Source organism: Chlorocebus sabaeus, chromosome 27 (assembly GCF_047675955.1).
Source record: "Chlorocebus sabaeus isolate Y175 chromosome 27, mChlSab1.0.hap1, whole genome shotgun sequence".
NCBI lineage: Eukaryota > Metazoa > Chordata > Mammalia > Primates > Cercopithecidae > Chlorocebus > Chlorocebus sabaeus.
In genome coordinates this window covers 37,003,636-37,029,231 of record NC_132930.1, presented here as the reverse complement: position 1 = coordinate 37,029,231, position 25,596 = coordinate 37,003,636, and the positions used below count along the sequence as shown (strand labels likewise).

The window sequence follows — 25,596 nt, the reverse complement described above, 5'->3', positions numbered from 1 at the left end:
ATGAGATAAAGCAATTTAAAAATTATTTCCATTTTATAGAAATGTAGAAGTGGAAACTCTGAGAAGTGAAATAATTTGCCTAAGATCATTCAGGAGGGTATTCAGTGTTTGAGCTGAGCTTTCTGATATTGGCCACTAGAGAGGAGTGGAATAAAGAAGAAAGGGCACCTTGGGAATAATTATTGGTATAGCAAAAGCAGGGGGTGGTGATGGGGAGATGGGAGGGCCAGATCAGGTTCTGCAAAGAGTTTTGTGCATTGTCATTTGAACCGTAATGAGAGAGAAGGTTGGATTGGGAGGAAAACTTGATAACATGAAGCAAGGTTTGGAATACCAAGCTCTGCCAGTTGAAATTCATTCTTAAACACCTGGATTTATTCCTGTCAACAACTGTAATATAGATTACTTATAGGTGAGACTAAGTTAATAAAGATAATCTGTCAAATAATCCATCAGTGATTTTTATTGCATTTCTCCATTATAAAACCAATACATACCCATTATAAACATTTTTGGAGTGTCAAAAAAAATAGAAAGAAAAAAATTTCTCAGTGCAGCTACTATCCACCATTTGGTCCCTTTCTTTTTAGTATTTTTTTTCTTCCCTTCTAAATGCTTGGGTTGTTTGGTTTACATAATTATCATTATATTGTAAATAAAACTTATTACCACTTTTCACTTACTATTGTAACATATAATTTTATTTTACGTGCTATAAAGTCTCTAAAACTTACATTTCATGGTTGTAATCCACTCATTGAATATACCACACTTAATATAAACACTTAATATAAACTCTAAAGTAGAGTTGGATATTTAGTTGTTTTGTACTTTTCACACCTGATCAATAACACTTTGATGAAAATGTGCTTCAAGATTTTCTAAAAATTCAAATAATTTCTATAAGACGATTTTCCGGGAGTGCTGCTACCAAATGAAAGGTCACATGTACTTTTCAGCTCTTCTGTCATAAAACCAACTTAAGTGTTTTGTTTTTGTTTTTTGTTTTAGAGTACCAACAATTTGTCTGGTTATGTGCTAGACTGACTCAAGAATCTCCATTCTAGTGAGATCGCTAAAAACAATATGAAATATCATACAATGTTGGTGATGAGGAATATTACGAACCTGCGTCACATGTCATGATGAATCAGACTTTCTGCATCACGTATCATGATGAGTCATGACTTTCAGAGCTGGAAGGACCCTCAGAAAAGAATCCGGTCTTGGCCCAAGGCTGCAGTGGGCAAAGTATTTTAGAGCAGGCAGCAAAGGCCAGTACAAAGCATGTATTGAGTAAATGGCAGAGCAGTTTTCAGATCTCTAAAATCATCACCTCTGGGTCATTTCTAGCATAAAAGTTCTATGGTACCAAGACCAGCCCTCTGGCTTTATCTGCTTAAAGCTGGAATTCTTAGCATTTGATACAGCCCCATTTACAGGAGCATGGCATACTCCCTCAAATAAGTCAATCAATTAAGAGACAGTGTTCCATCAGAATTTCCAATAGGAAGAATTTGGTTTGCGCCATGTTTGATAGGTTTGTTTTCCCACATATCCCACTCCTAATGTACCCGAAAATTTATCTACCTACTCAACAAATATTTCTCCCTCTTCATACTTTCCAAACCTTTCTTGGGGAGATCACAGCCTCCCTCTATTCAGTTCTTAGTAATCCAATCATAGTATCCCAATTATGACCAATAAGATATGAGGGGAAACCTGCTGGGAAGCTTTTGGGAAAATTTTGTTCATAAAAAGTTGTCACATGGAAAAGATATCTTCTTTTGCTGAACATTTTTGTGTCTGCACATGGTGCCTGGAACTGCAGGAGCAACCTTGTGATCTAGAAGACAGTTAGGAAAATCTTTTGGGGATTTCATAGTAGAATCATGGGGGAAAAAACTGAGTTTCAAATGATGTCTTTGAGTTGATAAATTATATCTGAAGCCTCCCTGCATTTCTTGTTAAGTGACAGAATTATTCCTCATTGTTTACATGAGTTGACATTAAGCTTTCTATTATTTAAAGCTCAAAGCATCTTTGCTGCTATAATATATATGAATGAAATCCTCAATCATGGGGCCAGCTCATCTAGTTTGCCAGGGTACTGCATTAACAGTTTCTACTTTGGACAGGTGTGTGTTAAAAAAAATGCTCAGCTTTGCTCTTATCGCCTCAAGGAAATCTTTCTCATCCTTTGCCTAACCTTCACCTCCATTTGATTTGGATGTTTCTCCTCTGAGCTTTCATAATAACATCTTTGGTTTTATTGTATTAATGTTGTTTCTGTCTTCTCACTAACTTTTGAGTTCTTTGAGGACAGCAACTGTTTTAGTCATCTCAGTAGCTCCACTCTTAGAATTCAAAATGTAAAGCAAAATAAATAAGTTATTCACCAAATTGCTGTGACTCTTATTTTTCATTAAGGTATTAAGTGGCGTGTTTGTGTGTGTGTCTGTGTGTGTGGGCATGCACATATGTATTCATATCATTTTTGTTAGAATTTGGTACCTTTACCCACTCATATGCCTGCTATATTTTCTTTTCCTATCTCATTCACATGAGATAATATCTCTCATAAATGTAAACCAAACCTAGTTGACATGAAACTCCTATGCCCCCAAGGAAGACTTAAAACTGCTTGAAGTATCTTGTCTTGTGGGAAGGACAATTTGAAGAGTGTGTGGGTCATTGAAAGCAGGATAGGGATGCCTGTTCATTCTGCTGAAAGACTTCTCATTATGCTATTGGCCACAAGGTGTCCATCTCTCAGTAAGAAGAATGCATAGCTTCTGAAGAGTGTGTCTGCCGCCACCCCCAGCTCAAGGGACTTTGAAAAGTTGTTTAAGGATTGTGTAGGTGGCTTGAGACTCTATCCAAAGGAATAGCAATGTGTGATCTATAATAGTTATTCAATGACTAAGCTACCAGCATCACAAGGCCTGCAGATGACTAATAATTATTCTCATTCTACAGGGTATGGTTTGCAAAACAAAGTAAGCCAGGCCTCTGCTCTTTTGTCCTGTGAGTCATTCCTGTAAAATGAGTACCCTGGGCTCCAGTGGTAAGGCTCAGAGAGCACCAGGAATACTAGCTGGTATTTTTCACTTTTCTCCCTGCCTTCTCTATCCACCTATCTCCCCTACAGTCCCAGTCCTTTTGAGGCCACACTTCCCCTTGAAAGCCTTGAGTGGAGGCTGTGCTGTGCTGGGGTTAAGAATCCGACTTTGAATTCTAACATAGAGGCTCGCATCTGGACTCCCTCATTCCCAGATGTGTGGCCTTGGGCAAAGGACTTAGCTTCTCTGAGCTCCAGTGATTCTCATTCTCAGATGGAGATAATGAAGTAAGTTACAGAATTGTTGCGGAAACTAATGGATATAAAGTGCTTAGTATACTGCCTTGGTGCAGACTAAGAGCTCAAGAAATGGTAATTATTATTAAGATTAACTACAGGTTTTCCTCAGGCTGTCTGCAAAGAGTGAAATAGCTGTATGATTTAGGGACTTAAGAAAAAACTTCTCTAATATTTTGTTTACTCATCTTAAAAACCAATTATAATAATCTCTACCTTACAGTTTTGTAAGCAAAGTAGAGCAGGACATGGCAAAGTGTCTGGCATAATGTAGTTCCTTTACACATATATATTTTTTCTTTTTTCTCTTCATGGTGGATGGAAGATTCCCTTGGTGTGTTCAAATTCCTAAAGTAGCTCTTTCAGGCCTTTATGGTAGAAGGTGTTAGTTCTTCAGCACTAACCCCAGAAGACTGGTTTCTAAACACTAGGATATACACTGATGCTGGGTATTTATCTGCCTTGGAAGATAGAAGGGGTTTGGAGTTTCTGAAAATGGCAGAGGCCTGGGCACTGTTGACATGTACTACCCTGGATAGGGTGTGGCCAGTTGCAAACCCACAGAGGTCGGTATAGTTTAGAAGTAACATAGACAAGGTGATGTCTACAGGACCCATTCCCAAATGTTCTGGGCCAGGAACTATGATGGTGTGCTTATTTAAGAGTAGAGAAGAGGAGCCACTCTCTAATGACATTCAGTGGTCTTCCTGCCATTCTTCCCACTGTGGGCTCACAGATAGACTGTACTCCATTTCGACTAGTAAATGATGTGGCATTTTTTGGATGCTAATGTGGAATAAGTTCAAATTGAGTATATCTATAAACAACAAGGAAGGTAGGGCCTAATCAGAAAGGCTTAATAAATGATAGTTGATATTATTCTTATTCTCTCTCGAAGAGAGATAGGGTTTCAGGCAAAATACTTAAGAGTGAGGATTTTGGAGTCAGAAGCAAGAATATCATTGTTGGCTCTCCATCAGTTACTGTCTTCATTCTCTTAGGCAAGTTGTTAAACCCTCTCTTTCTTCATCTATATGGTTCAGATATTAAGATTCTGTTTCACAGAGTGTGGTTGGTCATAAGAGTTAAATGATGGAATCGTGTCTAGCTTGTATAATTGATTGATAGTTGTTATTGTTAACATTGCCATGGTTGTATAGTAGCTGTTGAGGGAAGCTTTGTGCTTTTTACATTACAGTTCCTGACGATCAGTGTAGAAAGATAAGAGTTCAAGACCATCAGTTCCAACCCTATTGTGCTTATTAACATTCACGCTAGAGGATTCTGGGATGCTTTACAGTGAATATGTAGGCTTAGAAAAACATCTTTTGAGAATAACCATGCATTTTCATGTTGATGGTCCTGACATGAAAAGCTTTACATGGTTGGAAATGACCAAGGACAAAGATAAGATATTTTGAAACACTTTCAAGGCAAGAGTTTTTTCTTTGGAAGTAGTGATAGAGTGAATAAAAGAGTAAAAATTTTGGGAACATGGAAATATTGCAATTTCATCTATAATGCCCTTTGGAGATGTAAATTAACTTTATTCTTTTAGCAAAATAAATCATTTGTCATAAGCTTTTTTCCCCCTTTAAAGATCTAAAGACCTGGTGTGGGATGAAGAGAGAAACCTCTGAACATTTGGAGGATGTTTTTCTTTACTGCTGTTCCTAATTTATTGAGAGCAAAAATAAATCTTCTTTAAAAACACCTGACACCTTTTGTTTCAGGAGTCTTTTCATGCTGGAGTTAGTGCAGACTAATATTACACCTCTTTTTTGTTTTCTTTACAGTTCAGTTCAATTCAGTATATTTTATTTCAATTTAATTCAGTGTAACTTAATTAATTTATTGTCATTGACTATGTGTTTGTACCTAGTCTTAACCAAATGGGGAAACAAGAGAAATAAGTGGCACAACCTCATATTTCCCTGGGAATTCTGAGTGCTTATGTAAACCGAGAGAACCTCAGTTACAAGTGGGTAACACTGAGGTTCTCTCGGTTTACATAAACACCCAGAATTCCAGGGAAAACCCTACAAATGCAGGTGAGAAGAGCCCAAGTGCATAATTCTGCCATTCTCCTTACTCCACTTGATATTCTCGTTTATTCTCTAATAGTTTTTCAAAGAAGGAGAAAATTGAAGATATAGAAGAAAATTGAGTGTCATGGAAAAATGTTACAATCTATTTTTAAGTGAAAGAAGTCAGATTGTAGATCTATATATATAGTATGATCCAAATTTTGTATGTGTGAAGGAGAATAGTAAGCATAACTTGTTGGATCATCTCAGATTTGACTCAAGTGCCCAAACTAAACACTAAGGGCCCAAGTCTTTTCGTTTTCTGAAATGATGTGCTAAGCCATCAATTAAGCACTTGCAAAGGAGATGTCACAGAGCTGGTTCTCTCAGCATCAGCTCATCACCCACCTCAATACAAAGGATGCTGAGAATTGATAGGAGATTGGATATCTGGGAAAATGAGCTGGGGAGAATTACTAGAGGCAAATAATTCCTTCTCACTACAGTATGAGCAAAGTGTACCGGTTAGCTATCACCATAATAATGCTGTGTAACAAACAATCTCATAATCTTATTGTTATTAAAATAAACATTTATTTTCATGAAGTTGCAGGCAGTCTGCAGTTTGGAAGATCTAAACTGAGTTCCTCTTGGCAGCTCCAGTTCAGACTGTGGTTTTGTCAGGCTTGCTCCTAGATGTAGATTGGGTTTCAGTCTCTTCACTGTGTCTTGTTTTCCTGGAACCAGTGGTTGCCCAGGACATGGTGGGATAAATACAAGAATCAGCTGAAAGATGTAGTGTCTCTTAAGATCTTGGCTCAGAATTGGCACAATGTTGCTTCTTTCCGTAACTGATTGGCAAAAACAAGTCAGATGACTTGCCCTACATCAATGAGACTGGAGAAATAAACTGTACCATGTGGAGAAGATATATTTACTAAACAACAATTTACCAAAGAAAACTGACTGGAGAACTTAATATGTTTCTCTTGGTATTTGGGGAACATAAGCACCAGTACCTGATCTTGGATTGAAAATGTTTATAGAGGGCTATGTTGAGAAGTTATCATAGTTGCAGAATTTAGTTGGCCTAAGATTTATGTGTGTTCCTGGTATGCCAGAAGTGAACTTTATGGAAGGGAGCTAGTTATGGGCTGCACTGTAAAAGTTTTCTGAAAGGATGCTACCTGGAGAGATGAAGTGACAAAATGAGATAATGTGTAAGTGGAAAGGAAGGCAGGGGCTAAAATACTGTTGTGCATGACCAGCTACTACAAGCACTGGAGCAGCAGGAATTGGTTCTTCTTTATCAAGAAGTATATATAAATATAAAGAGTATCTTTATTGGATGCTCTTTATAACTGAGTATCAATTAGAGCCCAATCAGAGAAGAAGAACCACTGTAAGTAGGAATTAGATCTTACACTGTTATGGGAGCTGGTGGGGATGTCATGCAGGACTGGTGGTCTGTGTCTGATGTTGAGCCTGAAGTCACTATAGGTCACCCAAGCCAGCAGCTGAGATGGGAGATGGTCGGGGAGTTGGGAGAACAAGGGAAACCCATGAGAGGTACTGAATTCCACAAAAACAAGCTGAAGCATTTGTCTGTCTCCCACTACCTCCAAACTTAATGGGAAATGGGTACTCCTCACATGGAGTTGCACATGCACCTGACCCAGGGCTTGAATAAGCTGAAGGAAGAGATCCAGGGAGTGCTAGAGGAGCTGCAAGTTCAGGAGCTCCCCCAAAGTAGCAACACACTCCAGAAGCTGTGAGCTCAGGTCCTGCCCCACACAGCAACGCAATGTAGAAGGTGTAAGCCTGGGTGCTGTCCCATACCAGCAACACAAGCTGGCAGATCAGTGAGCTGCCACATGCATGAGCTGCCAGTGTCTGGCGGCCTACATGAAACTTGAAGGTGTTAAGCGTGGCTGCTTCTTCTCTATGGTCTTTTCTATCTCGTGTACATTTTTCTTATAGCCTCTTCAACTTGGAACCTCATGGAGATGAAACTCTGGGAATTGAGTTCCTGCTTAGCTAAGCTGACATGTTACAAAGCCACCATGCCCTTTAATCTCTTTAGAGAGTTCTAAACAACAGTTAGAAAGTGAGGGACAACGTGGACTGAGGAAGCAAGTGAGAGTGAAGAAACCTGCCTTGAAATCACGATGTCCTTCCTCCCTCAGGTTCCCAGCGTAAGGCATGTATGCACTGTGGAGTGGAGAAGGGCTTTAAGTTGGTTGAGAGAGAGTGTGAACTTTGTTATATGTGAAAGTTAGTAGAGAAATGCTGGAAATTGCATGAGATTTCACGCAAGTGCTGAGAAGCGTCAACCTTAAATAATGAGATTCAGAAAATATGATTAAGTAGAGTTTATTCAAGTGTAAAACTTGAAGGTAGAAACCCAGGAGGAAACACGGATTCCAAAAGAATGGGTCAGTGTTCCAAAGTAGGGAAATTAAGGCTTTCACTTACATAGGCAGAGATGGAGAAATTTAACAGTCGCAAGATTTTCCTTGTAAGACCAATACATATGTTACAATGATTTCACTGGTTACAGGTTCCTACATTCCAAGGTAGATTGCTTTAACATTCCATAAGGAGGGGTAATAGTTTCCTGGGAGTCCTAGCTCTCATGCTTTTTGGTCTTTCCTTATTGTCTATAGTACAAGAATAAGTAAGGGAGTTAATCTATGATTGGAGAAGCCGAAGTTGCAGCTGTATGCTACACATGACACAGGCCACATAGCCACATTCCTCTCAAGGCTCAAAATAATATAAAGTTCCACCAGGTTTAAGTTTAAATTCTTTAATTTCACTGAAGGGAGGATCACAAGATCAAGGAAGAAAGGCAGAGTGTGAAAAAATAAAGTAGCTTTTGGCTATATTTTACTTTGACTGGATTTTTAAAATTGTACCTGTATACGCAGGTGTGTGTGTGTGTGTGTGTTTGTGTATTTTGGGTTTATTGAAGTATATAAACTTGCTGAGTTACAAACATCAAAGGATTTTTTTCCCTAGTCCCTGTTCCCAATAATGCTGTATTAAATCTCTCATTCATAGTGTAGCAGATTTCATAATTTCCCATTCCCCTTGGTTGCACAAGTTCTTCTGGCTTAACAGAGTAGTCTCATCTTTTCCTGTCACTCCATTGCTATCTGGGCTTGAGACTTGGGGGAGGTAGTTGGGAGGGACCTTATCTGCTCTTTACCCTTCCTCCTGTATCCTTTCTCTGGGAATGGTCCTCCTCATCCCCTCATATAGAGATAGGTGCTGCGGTGTGTGGGTGAGTGGAGGAGAAAGAGGCCAAGGACGGGCATTACTTATTTAACTCATGGCAGGCACAGTGCACTCTGTTAGTGGTTTTGTTTTTCTGACTCATACTGAGGGTCCTTACAGCCCTCTCTGGTTGGTTTCCATCTCTGTGGCTCCCTTATGGTCGGTGCTTGGTCACTTTTCTGAGCCCCCTCCCAACTGCAGAAAGATCTAACTCCAGATCCCAACCCTCCCTCAGATGCCTCCTTGTGGTTCATTGTCAGCCTCCTGCTGCTTGGATCCTTCTCCTTGGCAGCCCACATGCTTGTGTGAATCTCTTCTTCAGTTCACTTGACCTCCAGAAGGTGGACGCCTCTCTGCCATGCAGAGGAACAGGCTGCTCCACTGACAGTCTCCCTCTGCCCCGCTCTCTCAATGCGGCTCTATTTTCCTACTTAAGTGGGAACGGAACAAATCAACAGGGGCTACATTCTAATCAGGTGCTCAATGGGAATGAGAAATCAGCATTCCCTTCTTGAAAGTGTTCCCAATCTTTATGAATTATCTTTTGGGAAGACCCTCTGTTTAACTCTCTGATGTGCTCTAGCCCAGCATTTCCACCCAGCAATCATAGATGGCCCCTTTCTCCAGTCTACTTTTACAGAATGCGAGGTAGTGGTTGGTGGTGTTGCTGAATTATGGTTGCAGGTAGCAGTAAGGTTCAGTTATCTCTTTTTAAAAACCACTTTATTGAGGTATGACTGACATGTAAAAAGCTGTACAGATTTAATTTTTACTACTTGATGAGTTTGAGGATACATATACAGCTGTGAAATCACCACCACCACCAAGGTCAAAGACTGACATATTCATCACCTCTCAAAGTTTCTTTCAGTTCTTTTTACTCCAATAATTATTATTTTTTTGGTGGTAGAACACTTAAAGTAAGCCTACACTCTTAGCAAATTAAAAAAATATAATATTGTATTTTTAGCTATAGGTTCTATGCTTTACTTTAGATATCCAGAACTTATTTATCCTAAATAACAAAACTTCGTCCCTTTGACCGACATCTCTCCATTCCTGCCTGCCCCTGCACCAGCCCCTGGCAGCATCATCCTACTCTCTGCTTCTATGAGTTTGGCTATTTTAAATTTCATGTTTAAGTGAGATCATGCATTGTTTGTCTTCCTGTGCCTGACTGATATCACTTAGCATAATCTTCTACAGTTCCATACATGTTGTCACAGATGGCAGGATTTCCTTCTTTATTAAGACTGAGAAATATTCCAGTGCATGTATATACCACAATTTCTTTATCCATTCATCCCTCAGTGGACATAGAGTTTCCATATCTAGACTATTATGAATAATGCTGCACTGAGTATGGGAGTACAGGTATCTTTTCAAGATACTGATTTCAATTTCTTTAGATATGTAAGTAGAAGTAGGATTACTGGGTTATATACCTCATGAAAGACTCAAGGAAGGTGTTTGGCTTTATTTAGAATGTGTAGCACTTAATGCCTCTTTGTTCACAGTTTTATTTGTTAATTCTGGAATAACAGAAAAATTCCCATGTTCTTTTTATATATTTACAACACACACACACACAGACAGATACACACACACACATCACACCCATACCCTATGGGTGAGAGAGAGAGAAAGTGTAGCAGGGGCTTTGCTGAAATATTAACAGTGGCTGTCGTTGGGTTGTAAGATTAGAAACTGTTTTTCCCTTCTTCTCTGTGCTTTACTGCTTGCTTCACCTTTTCTCCAATAAAAGTGCACCCAGTGTATCTCTCTTAAAATAAGAAGATGAAGTACAATAAACATGATTTTAAAACTGCAGCACCATTCCACTGATAGAACAGATGTGAGAGGCAGGGACTTGGGTTTTCTGACCTCCCAGGGCTCTCTGCAGGCTCATGATTTTATGAAACATCAGCTGTTCTGAATTCCTGCAGCACCTGCCACAACAAAAGGAGGCCTTTTGCTGAGCATACTAATGCAGTTGCACACGCCTTCATAGAACAAAGAAATCAAAATGAGGAGTTCATTAAGCATCATTTGGACACTGTCCATTCTACCCTGACCTGAGCCCTCCAGAGGAGGTAGAAATCCACCTGCAAGGGAAGATGTCCTATGTCGAGTGAGTCCCCACCACCTCCCTTTTGTCCTCTCTGGTGATCTCCTCCCTCCTCTTTCTGGTCTTTTGCCTCCCATTTGGCTCACACCTCAACTACTGCCTCATCTGCAGACCCCTCTGGCATCGGCTCCTCTAGCTATGCCTCTGAATTCTCTCATGGACCCGACTTTGCCCCCATGCTTTACAGCTGTGCCTGAAAGACAGGTTGGCTTCCCAGGAGGCAAAAGCTACAGTGAACAGGCTGCCCCTCAATCCTATTCCTTCTTCCTGTCTGCTTTCTCATACACTTGGCTGTTTTTTTTTTTTTTTTTTTTGTAGTCTTCAGAATTAGCAACCCTTCCCTTGGCTTTGCTGAGAGATGCCATGCTGATGTCCATTTCTTCATAGTATAGAATCTTTTCAAGGTTTAGGTGACTTCTGCCCATCCTCTTCATGGGAGGGATGCTGAAGACAAAGAGTATGTTCCTCTTCCTGCCCCCTCACTCACTGTGTCTCAAGGAGGGAGGGATTGACAGTCTCATTGATCCAGGCTTAACACTTTCTGGGACATGTTTATTAGTGAGTGAGTTCACTGCACTTTATTTTTTAATTTTATTTTAATTATTATTATTTTTTTGAGACGATGTTTCACTCTTGTTGCCCAGGCTGGAGTGCAATGGCATGATCTTGGCTTACCGCAACCTTGCCTTGCCTCTTGGGGTTCAAGCAATTCTCCTGCCTCAGCCTCCCGCGTAGCTGGGATTACAGGCATGTGCCACCAAGCCTGGCTAATTTTTGTAATTTTAGTAGAGACAGGGTTTCTCCGTGTTGGTCAGGCTGGTCTCGAACTCCCGACCTCAGGTGATCCACCCACCTTGGCACCCCAAAGTCCTGGGATTACAGGCATGAGCCACCATGCCCAGCCTTCACTGCACTTTAAAGGCAGGATTCTAATCTCTACTTTTTCTTGTACTTGAACATAATCGGTGCTCTTTCATCTTTTTTGCTGACTTAGTAAACATTTCGTACTGAGGATTCCATTTGGTACTGAGGATTCCATCCATCCCCAGTGTAAGTCAGTGCCCACTGAACTCCCTCTTGAGTGGGGTGAAGCAGGTCTGTCATGCTCACCCGTACAGTTTTCTGGCTCAGTGCACCTAGTTGTGCTGTTGACTGGTTATATATCTTTCTTCTCCAGCATGCCTGAGCTTGCTCCTCTCAGGGCTTTAAACCTAAGCCATGCTCTTGAATCCAGATTTGATTAGGGATCTACAGTGGAACTGTCACAAGCCCGAAAACCTATAAACTAAGCAGTAGATTTCCATTTGACCATTGTTCGTTGGGTGTAAATGTCAAGTGGAGGTGAGGAGGGAGGCTGGACATTACCCTGTTGATACTGGGGATTGAACAGACAATCTGTGGGAAATTCAGTGCCCTTCCACAGCTTGGCTTTGGAATGAGCTTCCATTTATTCCACTGGCTTACATTCTCCCATTGGGCCACATTAAGGTGCTGCTGTAGGAATAAGCTTTTGCAATAGTGTGGATGTAATTCTCATGCTTCTCTTTTGTCCAGAACCAGCTTCCTTCCTGACCTGGGATTATGCAAAGAGAGATAATATGCAAATGAGATCATAGATTGCATTTATTTTTGGGCTAGTTGGATTTAACATAGTGCGTGTTATACCAATAAGCACCACTAAGTCTTTGTATAATCCCTCTTCCTCCTGATGGAATCTATAATCTATGATCTCATTAGTACTAACTCTAACAAGCCTAGGATATTCTGGTGAAAGCTGGTAGAAATTACACAAGGCTGAAAACTTAATGACCTGCCCTTGTTGAGTGAACCTCTTCAACCTCTTGTCTCTAGGGCAAAATAATTCGAAAAGTTGTGGGAACTTCAATCCTTTTTTTCCAGTGTCTCATAGGAGGGAGCCAGGCAGAATATCATGATCTCTTTGCTTTAAGGAAGTGGTAATTCTTTACCAATGTGAGCATAATGGTTTAGTGAAGTAGAACTCCCAGTTTAAGGAAGGCAGAGCATAGCATAGTGATTAAGAACATGGACTTTGCATTCAGACAAATTAGGGTTGAAACCTGGCTTGATTAATAACTAGCTGTGAAACCTTGGACAAGTTACTTAATCTCTTTCAGTATTGTGAATATTCTTTTCTAGTGGTAAAATGAGGGATAATTATAACTAACTCATAGAGTCATCATAAGAATTAAATGAGGTAGTGTAAGCAAAGTTCTTCAGCACAGGCCCTGACACATGGTAAACTGCCAATATATGGTAGCTAAAATACTGTCTCATCATTGTACTATAAACACATTTTGTCTCCTAATGTGATGGGTTAAACTGGAATAGGAAGAACAAGGGCAAGGAAGGACAATGGATCACAGTCAGGTGTCAACCCCACGTAGGGCCTGGGCGAAGACCTAGGATCAAAGAGGGAAGGACGTTCAGGACACAACGAACTATTCCCAGAGAGATATCTGCATCCTCCCTAAACTCACCAAAGAGCCTTTTTCAGGGGCTGGGTGGGGATACACTTGGATACTGGAAAAGGCAATAGATTTCATTTGAGAAATGGGTTTCCATCACTGCCTTTTCTCTAATTTGCTGGGTTCCTGTGACAGGTTGCAAAGGTGGTTTCAATTCTTAATCTCTTTAGCCTTGTCTCTGCTATGTGACTTTGCAGATCTTCATGCTAAAGATGGACTCTTTTACCCATGTCTTGAATCTGGGCTGGCTCTGTGACTTGTTTCATCAAGTGTATCAGAAGTAATGGTTTCCCAGTTCCAAGTCTAGACTTCAAGAGGCCCATGTGTTTCCATCATACTTACTCTCTGTCTCTCTGTCGTGGCCATAAGGACATGCTGGGCTGTAGCTTGCTGAAGGATGAGAAACACATGGAGCAGAGCTGAGTCATCCCACTGGACCCAGCAGAAGCCTGAACTGATCAGTGGACTGCAAGCCATTTCTGAGCTATTTGGGTGATGAGCACAGATGAGCAGAGTCAACCAGTCTAATGGCCTAAATGCATGAACAATAAAGGCTTATTGTTGAATGAGGTTTTGTGTGGTTCATCTTATGTAGCATTGTCACGAAGACAGATAACTGAACAGTTGCAATATAACTTCATCTTGTTTATCATTTTGAATTCACTCATTCACTCAACAGGCATCAAGTATCTACCATGTATCAATGCCGGGCTAAGCATCGTTGGAGAGACATTGTTTGGTGATAGCAAACAGTAATAACAAAGGAGACAAACAACTGTCTCATTTATCCACCAATATATCCTTCTGACCTAACAGAGTAAGTTGGCACTTAGTAGATGTTCAATAAACATTTGCTGTCTTGTGAAGACATAATGATGCAATAAACATATGTTGTATGTAAGTGTAGTATGTGTACGTCTGTGTTCCAGATAACTAACTAAATATGTCATTAAAATATCAGGTCCATTTTCCTTGCTCTCCTCTGGAACGGCAGAAATAATTTCCTATTCTTTTCTCCACTGTCTTTTTTTTTTTTCTTTTTCTTTCCCCTCCTACAATGTCAGCAGCAGAAACTGCAGCATGCTGTTAAACTTACCTCTGTAATAGAATGTAGATGTATAAATCAAAACAGCTTCTAGCGGGTTGTCTGCAGTAATAAATGCTACGGAGGCTGCCCAACTGGCAGTGTAAGAGAGATTATACAAACTGCTGCCTGGAGAAAACACAGCATCATGAATAAACTCAGCCTTGAATTATTTATATATTTTAGGCGGTTTTTTCTCTCCTCAATCTGCAAGGCCTGGGAATGATTTTCACTGGGAGCTGAGAGTGTCTGAATTTGGCTGTAAAAGAAAAACAGTTGCAGCATGTCTTAGACCAAGTTTCAGGGTGAAGATGGCATCATGTTACATGAGGAGTCAACAAGGCTGGCAGTGCAGTGCAGTGAGAAGATACTGCTTAGAGCTCAGGAGAGGACAGTTTGAATCCTAGGAAGTTGTGTCTCTAGGGGCTTGTGGGCTTTGTGGACCACCTTGGACCCACACAGTCGGATGGGGAGCCCCAGTGCCCACCTCCAACACTTCTACCAGAGGAAGCTGCATCATTCTCTTTTATGAAGTAGATTTCAATCTGAGACTTTGTTGTGGAGAAAAATGGTTTTATTATAAAAGGAAAAGTTTGGAAATCAATGGTGTGACTAATCTTTGAGACTTTATACAAGTGAGCCTCACCTCCTCCTGCCCACTGAGACCCTGGGGACCCTTTAAAAATGATTAATGCCAGGGTCCTAATCTTTATCAATTAAATCAGAATTTCTGGAGATGGGAGTAGACATCAGAATTTTAAAATATATCCAGGTAACTCTGATGTGCAGCCAGGGTTGAGAACCACTACTTCACACCCTTCATTCATCTAACAGGACAAGTATTGAGCACTGCCATCAGCCAGGCATTCAGCAGAGGATGGAAGATAAAGTGAAGAGCGGGACAGGCCCAATCCTTGCCTTCATGGATTTCTCCATTTAAGTAAACACACAGCTGCAATTTAGAGGGATATATCCTGGTATGGAAATATACAATACTATGACAGTAATAGCAGGAATGATAATAGCAATTGTGATAATGTTTATTGCTGGGAGAATGTTGCTTTAGTCTTTTTAAAGACTCAGACATTGTGCTAAATGATTTGTATGAAGTATCTTATTGGATTCTCATTCCAAGTCTGTAGATAGGTACAGTTACTATCTTTGTTTTACAAATAAAGTACATGAGGCCCAGAGAGGGTAACTTGCCCAAGTTTATACAGTGCATAAAGGTGGAGTCTGGGGGAAGGGGTACCCTGCCCAGGCTTGGAAAATCAGGATGATGTCTCCATGCTTCTCGACAATTTGAGTACACTTTGGAGCTGCGGAAATTGGGGAACTGAATGGATGTCAGAGTATATGTTGTAGAAGAGAAGCTAATGTTTTTCAAAGCATTGCATCAGCATAAAGCAGGGCCTTGCATGCATACATGTGCACACACACACTCTCACAAAGTGTTACTGGCAGAAAAGATTATGAGATAACACTTTTGTTTTATAAGTGAGCAAACAGACGCAGAGAGAGCTGATGGCACAGGCACAGGCTTTGCCATGCCGGGGATGAGATCCAATTCTCCCGATTTCTTCTTTGAGGGCTCTTTAACTCACCCCGCTGTGACTCAGCTTTCACGGGGTGCTCTTCTGGCTTACAATCCCAAGATTCGAGGGAAATTCCACCCAATTTCACCAAATACATTTTCACCTGACATTGCATAACGAGGTCACCTGAGCTTGCAGTGATTCACTCTGCAAGTACCTTGATTCACCCAACCCACACCTCAAATTTTTGATGCCCCATTTCTTCCCATAAGCAGGCATCGTGCCTTCAGTAGGTGGTGGGAAACTTGTCATGAGAATGCTTATAATCCTTTCCACATGTTTGAAATTGGTACTTTTCTAAGTTCCTTAGCAACCATTGTCTCATACAATCATTCCAAGAGTCCTGTCAGTAGGTAGGAAAGTTGCCATTATCAACCCATTTGGGAGGTGAACTGACTTGGATTCAGAAATGACCTGCCTCAGGCTCCTCCTGGGAACTTGAGGTTATTGTTGTGGTAACAGGATGATGGTCACTACTGGGGAACAACAGCCACATCCTCACTTGCCCTCATATAATGTCTTCACGGTCCCATCTGCATTTGCTCCAGCTGTGTTTCCACCAACAGCCTCAGCGCTGGTTCCTCCTTGCTGAGTCATTTAGGCTGACTCATCTTCTGGACTCCAGAGGTTCCCTAACTGCATGCCTCAGTTAGGGAAAGGTATGTTTGTGTGTGTGTGTGTGCATGTGCATGTGTGAGGTGGTCCTTATTAAATTCTTATCAGAACACTTCAGAATATTTGAGCTGGCCACGACCTGATCACTTACTGATATCTGAGTGTCTCTCTTCCAAGATAGAAATGTAGGTCCTTGCTCCTTTCCAAATCTGATTTGCAAGAGCTGCTGCTCCTACAGATCCAGTCATTTTCCCCTTTTTTCTCTCTTTTCATTTATTGATTCCTCCTTCTTCTAACCATCACCAACAGTTTAGCCAAGATAACATAAACATTTCTCTAGAGTCTGGCCCAGTCAATTCTCTTAGAGGCTCGTATTGTCCTTAAAATCTAAATGATGCAATGAAAGAGAACTTTGTTTCTGAGCAGTTCCTTGAAGACTACTGCTTGAAGACTTCATCCAAGTTGAACCCAAACTGCTCCCTTGAGACCCTTTCCCTCTTGAGCAAAAACCGAAGCTCCTGTTGCCAGAGTCAGGATGGGTACAGCAGCCATTCTACTCAGCAGATCTCATGCTTAGTAGGATGAAGGCCAAGAGCTAATCAGAGGGAATTTGGGGACTTGGGCCAAATGGGGGCTTTCGAGTAGCCCTGTTGGGAAGAAAACATACATAGCAGGCTCCGTAGAGAGTCAGCAAATAGTTTGTCAGAGACCCAAGGTCAATGCTGGGACCGAAGAGATTGCAAGGAGTGAGGCTGATTGGCAGCAATTGTCCCAGAACTAGGCAGTTTTGAAAAATACTCTGTGTTCATTTTATTTTGTCCCGTTAAACTGAAAGCATTTTTAAGCTTGTGGTTTTGAGCAGCACCTCTAGCTTGATGAAAACCTAGTCATTGTATGAATGGTGTTGTTTGGAGGATTTAACCCTCAATGAATATTATCTGATGGGAAAGTCAGGGAAAGCTTCTCTCTGTGTCTTCAAAGACTTTGGTAGAAAGAGAAAGGAGCAGACAACCTTTGAGTTTTCAGATCCTGGGAGGACCCTTTCTGTCTCCAACCCTCCCATCCCAGAATTTTTAAGGACAAAAAGGGGCTGTTCCTCTATCATGAGGCTCCTAGTCTAGGGGGACAGGGCCCTCAGACGGCAAGCCCCAGAGAACAGTACCCTTTTTGGTTGGGAGGAGAGGTGTTGAAACTCTCTAACACTTACACATAATGATTTTCCCTTCTCCTGGGAAGCATGTGAGATTAATGGATGATGTTTTAGAATAAATATTTTTACAGAAACATTTAGGGAGAAAGCTGCTGCTTAGTGTTCTACATGAGGGAATTGAGGTGTCCTCATAATTTCTGCCTCTCTTTTCTCTCATCTGTTGCTTGGAACAGAAACCCTGTGGGACTGCTGAGCTTCAGCTAAACTCACCAGCAATTTCTCCATAGTGTGCCCTTAAATTCTGAAACCCAGAACTGTTGGCATGACTGAAAAGTCTCATCTTCAGACGGAGAACTGGGAGTAGTATAAATAATAACTGGGTGCTTTTTCAGCTCTTTTGAAAGAGAATAAGGCGTGTTAAACCCTCTCTGTGTGTGCCCTGAAATTTCATTTTGCTGTGCCGAGAAAGGAATAAAATGCTGCATTTGTTTTTGAGAGTTTCCTTAATGAATTATCATAAACTGAGTGATTAAAAAAATAGAAATGTACTCTGTTACAGTTATTAAGGCCAGAAGCCCCATATCAAAGTATCAGCAGGACCATGCTCCCTGCAGAAACTCTAAAGGCGGCTCCCTCCATGCCTCCCTTCTGGTTTCTGGTGCTTGTCAGCTATCCTTGGCATCTCCTGGCTCCTGCATGTGCTACTTCAGTCTCTGCCTTCATCACCATGTGGAGTTCTCTCCGTGTGCCTCTGTTCCTTTGTGTCTAAATGTTCTCCTTCTTGTAAGAACACCTGCTATTGTTCTTATAAGATTAGGGGTAGCCCCTAATCCAGTATGACCTCCTCTTAACTTTATTATGTCTACAAAGACCCTATTTCCAAATAAGGTCATATTCACAGGTACCGGGTGTTAATGGTCGAACATAACTCTTTAGAGGACATAATTCCAAGCAAACAAGTACACTCTATGTTAGATAGGGGAAGCAGCCCGTGGTTTGGCAGGTCCTAGACAACTATGTCAATTGTGGACTCATTCAACATTGTTCCAAAATGTATTTACCAAGTCCCAAATATTTCCCACACACAGGCTGAGCACAGGGACAGGGAATGCAGTCAGTTATTCTCAGAGTCACCAGCTAGGATAATACCTGCTTGAAGAACTGTTATAAGATGTATAAGTAAGAAAATTGATATAGAGAAAATGAGCCTAGTACACAGCACAGAGTAAGTATTCAACAACTGGGAGCTACTATGACAAGTGTGGTTCTGGCTACTTCATGATAATGATGAATAAACAGTAGGTGACAGGTGATGCCGAACACTTTGTATCATCTCATCCCATCACATTAGCAACTCCATCAGGTGTGTTTTCATCATCTCTATTCTCCAGATGATGAGACTGAAGCTTACAGAGGCTAACAAACTTTCCCAGGTCACACAGTTAGTCACTTTCAGGACTAGGACTTGAATGCAGGTTAGTCTCACCATGCTATGGTAATTCTTTCGTTGTCTCTCAAAGGATGGTCCTGAGTCAGTCAGTGGCAATTTCTAACCCCTCTCTTGAGGCTTAAATTTTACTTTACATGTTATTACAGCATAGGTCTTGCATGGGCAGACCTGGAAAGAGGATGGCTAGACTCAGCTGACCCCAGGGAGGCATGCTCCTGAAGCAGGCACTAGCTGTGAAACAAGCTTCTCTTTCTTGAATTAGGAGGAAGCTGATGTATCTGAGTGCCACCTTTTAATCAAGAAGACCATCTATCTCCCGTTGTCATTTGATCTTTCTTGAAGCAACAGCCACAAATCTCCAGGCAACGCAGACATGACGCAGACAGAATGAAAACGGAGGAAGCAGCATCTTTCTCTCATTAACAGGAGAGGAGAAAAAGCACAGCTCTGCCTCAAGTGTTTGGGGAATGTGTTATTTTTAGAAAAGGACATTTTGTGATTTTAGGTGTTTGATTTCTGAGAAGGTTTTCTTTTTTAAAGAAATCAAAAGCAAATAGTAGATTGAGCAGTAACAATCAATCAGCAAAAGAATATTGTGCAAGGCATGGCGGTAGAGACAGAGAGGCTGTGAGGTTTTGTTCTTGCTCTTCAGATGCTTAGAACCTAATAAGAAAGATTGTATAGTGCTGTCTCTATAGAGCTTGGAAAATAAGGCAATCTGATCCATTATAGCTCACAAGAGGGAGAATAATCAGAGAGGTAAAAATTGCGGAGCCCTGAAGAATGGATGGAGTTGTTTATTCATTTGTTGATTCAATGAATATGTACTGAACACCTCTGTGTATAGCAGGCACTGATTTAAAAAAAGCTGAATGAGACCTTGTCTCTAACCTTGAAAAGTTTATAGACCAGTGGCAGACAGAAAATTATACACCAAAAAATGCGATGAAGTAAATGATAGAAATGTGAACAGATAACATGGGGCCATAGGGGAAGAAGAGGTGATCAATTCTAAATAGAAGAGAGAAAGAGAGCTAAAAGACTTCATGGAAGAGAGAACACTCAAGATGGGTAGTTAAGGATGGAGATGATTTAACGAGAAGGAAGAGCAGGAAAGGTAGTCGAGGTAGCACATGGGTGAGGCTCTGCTTACAGCCAGGAGTGGTAAGATCTTGCAGGTGAGGAGGGATTAAACTTGCAAGGTGGCTGGGAACACCCAAAATTTCAGGAAAAGGGAAAATTTTTAAAGCATTGGATGCAATGAGGCAACTTATCAAATCTTTGTTTTAGAAATGAAGGTCACACATTAGGGGCCACACCACTAAACAAACCAGTGTAATAAGTACCATAAGGGAAGTAGTTTGGATTCCCACAGGAATTAAAAGAAAACCACTTTATCCAGACTGGGACTGTCTGCAGAAGCCTTCTTGGAATAAATGACATCAACAAGAATTAGCATGATGAAGGTGGGGGTGAGCAAGGGGAAGACAATTCTTCAAGAAAGACAGAGTAGATTTGGTGCATTGCAGACTGCTCTGTTTGGCTGGAAGATAAGGGGAGTTATATGTGCAGTAAGGATGGGCACGAAGCAGGAGTGGGTGGATTTGTTCAAGTCCAGAAAGGCCTCCTCAACCCACCATTGAGACTTGAAGGGCTTTCAGCACTGTGAGATCTGATCAGATTTGCCTTTTAGAAAGGGCATCTGGCTGCTGGGTGGGGAATATATAGGAAGGATGCAAACCAAGAGGAAGAGGATGCTATCAAGAGGATGTGTTGTATTAATCAAGGGGAGCTTAGACCAGAGTAGGGGCGGTAGAATTGGAGAAAAGTAAAAGTGCATGAAATGAGCACTTATTTAGGAGGCGAGAAGAAAGGACTTGGTGAGTGAATGGCCTAGAATTCTGTGGGGAGATAGAAGGGTAGTGATGGAGAATAAAAATGGAAAACTGGGAGAATAGTGAAGACAGTTACAGAGATATAGGACACAGAAGAAAGAACTACCTGGGGTAAAGCATTACGGAAGACAGGTAAGGACATAGCTTATGTTGCCTGGGTGTGGGGGGAGTTTAGGGTGTAAGGAAGTGAGTGAAGAAGGAGCAATTGGCATGTCAATTTAACAAACATTAATTGAGCTATTACTGTGCCTCAGGCTCTGGGCTATATGCTGGGACCAAATCCCAGGTGTAGAATATTTTCAAGGAATTCTGAAGTCTAGTGAGAGATGAAAGAGGGTGAATAGATAATTTCAGGATGATGTGTCCATGTGGCAATAGACCTATGAGCAAGGTTCCAGAAGAAGATTTCTTAATTGGACAAATATTGGGGAATTTCAGGATGATGTGTCCATGTGGCAATAGACCTATGAGCAAGGTTCCAGAAGAAGATTTCTTAATTGGACAAATATTGGGGAGCACCTACTCTATGCCAGGACGGTGCTAGGTGCAGTGGACTTGGCAGCAAGCAAGTCTAATAAGAGCCTTTCTTTCAAATATGTAGCATTTTACTGGGGGACCTAATAAACAAATTAAAATAAACAGCACTCTGGATAAGTTCCAATGTGCTAGTTTGGGTTCTCGGAGAACAGAAGTAAGATACAGGTTGGTGAGGGAACATGTGGAAGATGCTGAAGGAGCCTGGAGGAGCCACCAGACTTCAATGCTGGTCTGACTCCATTGTGCAGGGAGGGAAAGTAAGAAGGTTATGTGGGAGAAGTCTCAGTCAGCTATGCAGTCAATGGAAGTTTCGGCGAAGATGATTGTGGATCCCCAAGTCAAAGTTGCCAGTTATAGGAGTCCCATATCTTCCAGGAAGAGGCCGCCTTTTTGTCCTGCCTTACTTAGCCATTGGGTGGGAGCATCTCATGGGAAGTATGGCTTTGGAGCATGTGAATGGGTGGATTACAGACAGCAATAGCAAAAGCCTTTGGACAATTACACTTTGGCATTTGGAGGGCTGCAAAGCATTTCCTGTAGCTGCCGTAAGTACGGAGCAAGTAATCTAGTTGCCAAGAGAGGATACCTGGGAGAGTGAGATTTACATGATCAGGGATGGATGATCTCTCTGAGGAGACAATGTTTAACCCAAGACCAGAGGATGAGAAAGATCCAGCTATGTGAAAAACCTTGCAGAAGCTTTGTAAGTAGAGGGAACAGCAAATGCAAAGACCTTGTGGTGGTATCTGAGGGTACCTCAGAACTCCAGCATAATTTGAATGTAATCAAAAAAGGAAAAGAATTGCAGAAGGTGTAGGCAGGATCAGACAGCCCAGGGTTTTGTAAATCATTTAGAGGAGTTTAGGTTTTATTCTGACTCCACAGAGTAGGGAATTTAAGTGGGCAGTGATAGATCTGACTTCTATTTAAGAAGACCACTGTGACTGCTGTGTGCCTATACGGTTTTCAGGAGTGGAGAGGAGTGAAATGGTAACAGATGATGTGCACAGTCAAGGCAGCCTGGCCCAGTCTGGGCAGGGGGTTGCTCGTGTGGTGAGAAAAGGCTTCATGGAAGAGAGGGCATGTGAGCTGGGTCTTAAATGGATAAAGTCTTAGAGCAAATCGCAGAAAGGAGGTGACATTTGAGGTGAACTTCACTGGCTCTGTGAAAGGAGGAGCAATCTTGTAGCACTTCTCAAAATCACTAAAATGCAGAGCCAAAGCAGTCTTTAATTTAGTGCCTTTTATAGGAGAGAATATGGTTCAGGAGTAACCAAGGACATTTACAGGTGAAAAGTACTTAAATCAAAGCGACAGCATAGTTAGGGAAAGGAGACCAACCATTTCTTTTTTTATGGCGGAGAACATTAACTGAATATGTCAGAGAGTCTGATCATGTCAGAGAATGAAGAAGAGAAACAGAGAACACTCATCTTCCTTCTCAATCTGCCTCTGGATGCCAACTGGCGACGCTGGGAACCAGTTTAGACGTGGAGGACTCAGAGGAAGTCAATTTTGGAAGGCATTGGAAGCTGGTTTTTCAGAACCTACTCTTTGCTACCCCTTTCTATGTTGAAAATAAAAATGTAAAGCCTAATCCATAGTCACAACAATGACACCAAGGAGTAAATCACAGACCAGAGTCCAAACACCTGGTCATGCTGCTCATCTACCATCTGGTAGGTCTCCTCTCAACTCTGTATTCTGACTGTCAGTCATCTCCCTTTTTTTCTGGCTTCACTGGCACTGCTCTAGGTTCATCCTTTTGAAATAGATTTCTAACTGGTGGCCATGCCTCCAGACTCTTGTACTATATACAAGTTCAATGACAAAATGATGGTTTGTTTTGCAGTTCACAGATGCATTTTATTTATTTTTTTTATTGTCCAAAACACTCATTGGAATAAGATTTAAAAATTGAAAAATCAGATGATTTTACATAAAAATCCATATTTCCTGTTTATCTTAAAAAATTGAATGATCTGACCTCACTGGTCCACAGCGAGCAACAACTGGGTCAATCTTGATGTTTTGAGTTTTTTTTTTTTTAGCTCGGGCATCTAATTTTTGTTCAGTTCGTCATAATCTCTCCTCCTTACTATTGTTTTAAACCCTTCTTTTTTGTTACCTGCCTGAGCCTGGGAGGTATTTGAATTTAAGGTGTTACTTCAATGCTTTATACAGGCTCATTTCTCTGAAACACAAATTTGATCATGTCACACTCTTGTTTAAAAACCTTTACCAGCCTGCTTGCCTGGTGGATAAAGTTCAAACTCCTGACCCTAGCATAGAAAGGACTTCATAACCTGATCTCATATCTCTGTGGCTCTTCCTAGCTCACACTCTGCCCAGAAGCCATGCTGAAAGGCAATGCCATATTGTACCTCTCTGTCTTCCACCTGCTCTAATGTCCTATTTTTAGCTGAATATCTTTTTTTTTTTTTTTAACTTTTCATCTGGTAAATGTCTTCTCCTTAGTATCAGTTCATACATTAAAAAAATCCTTCTCTAACTTCTGCTCTTTCATTACCCACGTCTTCTTCACTTTCTTAGGACCTTGGGCCCTCCTCTATTGCAACAGTATGGCCAAGCCAATTGTTTCTCCTCCTTCAGACTGTACAACCCTTAGGGCTCTGAGCCATCTTTGCCTTTGGGAATTTATTGCAGAGTATGAGAATGGTGTTCAAGAATAAATGTTTCAGATTGGAAAATTTGATCTTTCATTTCCTTACCTATAGGATGGAACCATAATACCTTCTGTTCCCATACAGGAGAATCATTGTAGGGATCAAATGACACAATGTCTTTTGTAAAAATGTTAACAAAGCACTTGGAAACTGCAAAGTATTATATGAGTAGATGGAATTAATATAGAAAATGTTCTCAACTTGCTTAAAATAATTTAACTGTGTTATTTCTAGCAAGAACAGTGATTTTGAAGGGTTATAGTTCCTGTTTATAGTTCCAATTCTATTGCCAATTAGTTGGATGACTTAGGGAAAGTAATTTTGCCTATCTAGACCTCAGTTTCCACAGCTGAGCACTGGAAATTTTAAGATATTTGTTCTTTCTTTTATTTTCTTCTCCAGTCCTCCTAGAAGTAAAACATTTTTCTTGTGTTCAAAGACTTTCATTCTTCCACATTTGGTGTAGTGTATTAACTATAATACAATAATGAGTATGTAGCCATTAGTTTTTTCATTAAATATACAAATCATTGACAATAGCTATTGTGTGGTGTTGATTACTAACATTTTCTTAACCTGGAGTTATTTTCATTATTTAATCAACATTAACAAATAAAAGCTTCAGAGCTCTGAATTAAAAGATCTTAGCAGCTGCATTACAATGCTTCACTCAATCTTATCTAGTCTCTTGCTCTATACTCACATGGCAACCTCACCCTTCTTCCCATATCACTCTAAAGTCACCAATGTGATTGGTAGTTTTGGGTAGAGGAGTTGAGAGTTGGGAGAATGTGGAGGAAATGAGGACTTTACTTGGAGGGAATAAAAGCTCTGTCCTTTCCTTGTTTTCTAATTGCAGCTTATAAAGTTGATTCACTGACTGCTGGTTTGAAATAGTGTCTGCTAACAGTCCCTGGTACAGCTTCTCTGTAATGTGACGTAAAATACCTATAAAGGCTTAGAAGAAGATGTAAACTCAAAACACAGCCATAAACTTGGACTGACAATCCCCTGAAGACTGGATCTGGAAGGACTTTTTGCCAACAGTAATGCCAATGAAACTGAAAAGAAGAGAACATTCTATGGGTGTGGGTGTGTTACTGAGGAAATGCTCTGTTAGCAAGAGGTAGGAAGGAGTATTATTTTTGTTGTGCATCCCCTGGATGGGGATCCCCTGGATGGTGTGTCCCCTCAATGTGTGTACCTGAATGGATTCTCTGATGAAAATTGATGACCACCAAGAACTTTAGCATGTGCCTTTTTTTTTTTTTTTCCACATAGCTTATCTGTAGATACAGTGGATTA

The 25,596-nt window shown here is 40.9% G+C and overlaps 1 long non-coding RNA gene across 1 annotated transcript; it reads left to right on the top strand.

The window, feature by feature from the left end:
• Positions 1-2,922: 2,922 nt before the first annotated feature.
• Positions 2,923-13,847, top strand: LOC140710565 (uncharacterized). Its single transcript, XR_012091637.1, has 2 exons — positions 2,923-3,349; positions 13,648-13,847. It is a non-coding gene; the product is annotated as an uncharacterized lncRNA (long non-coding RNA).
• The last annotated feature ends 11,749 nt before the right edge of the window (positions 13,848-25,596 follow it).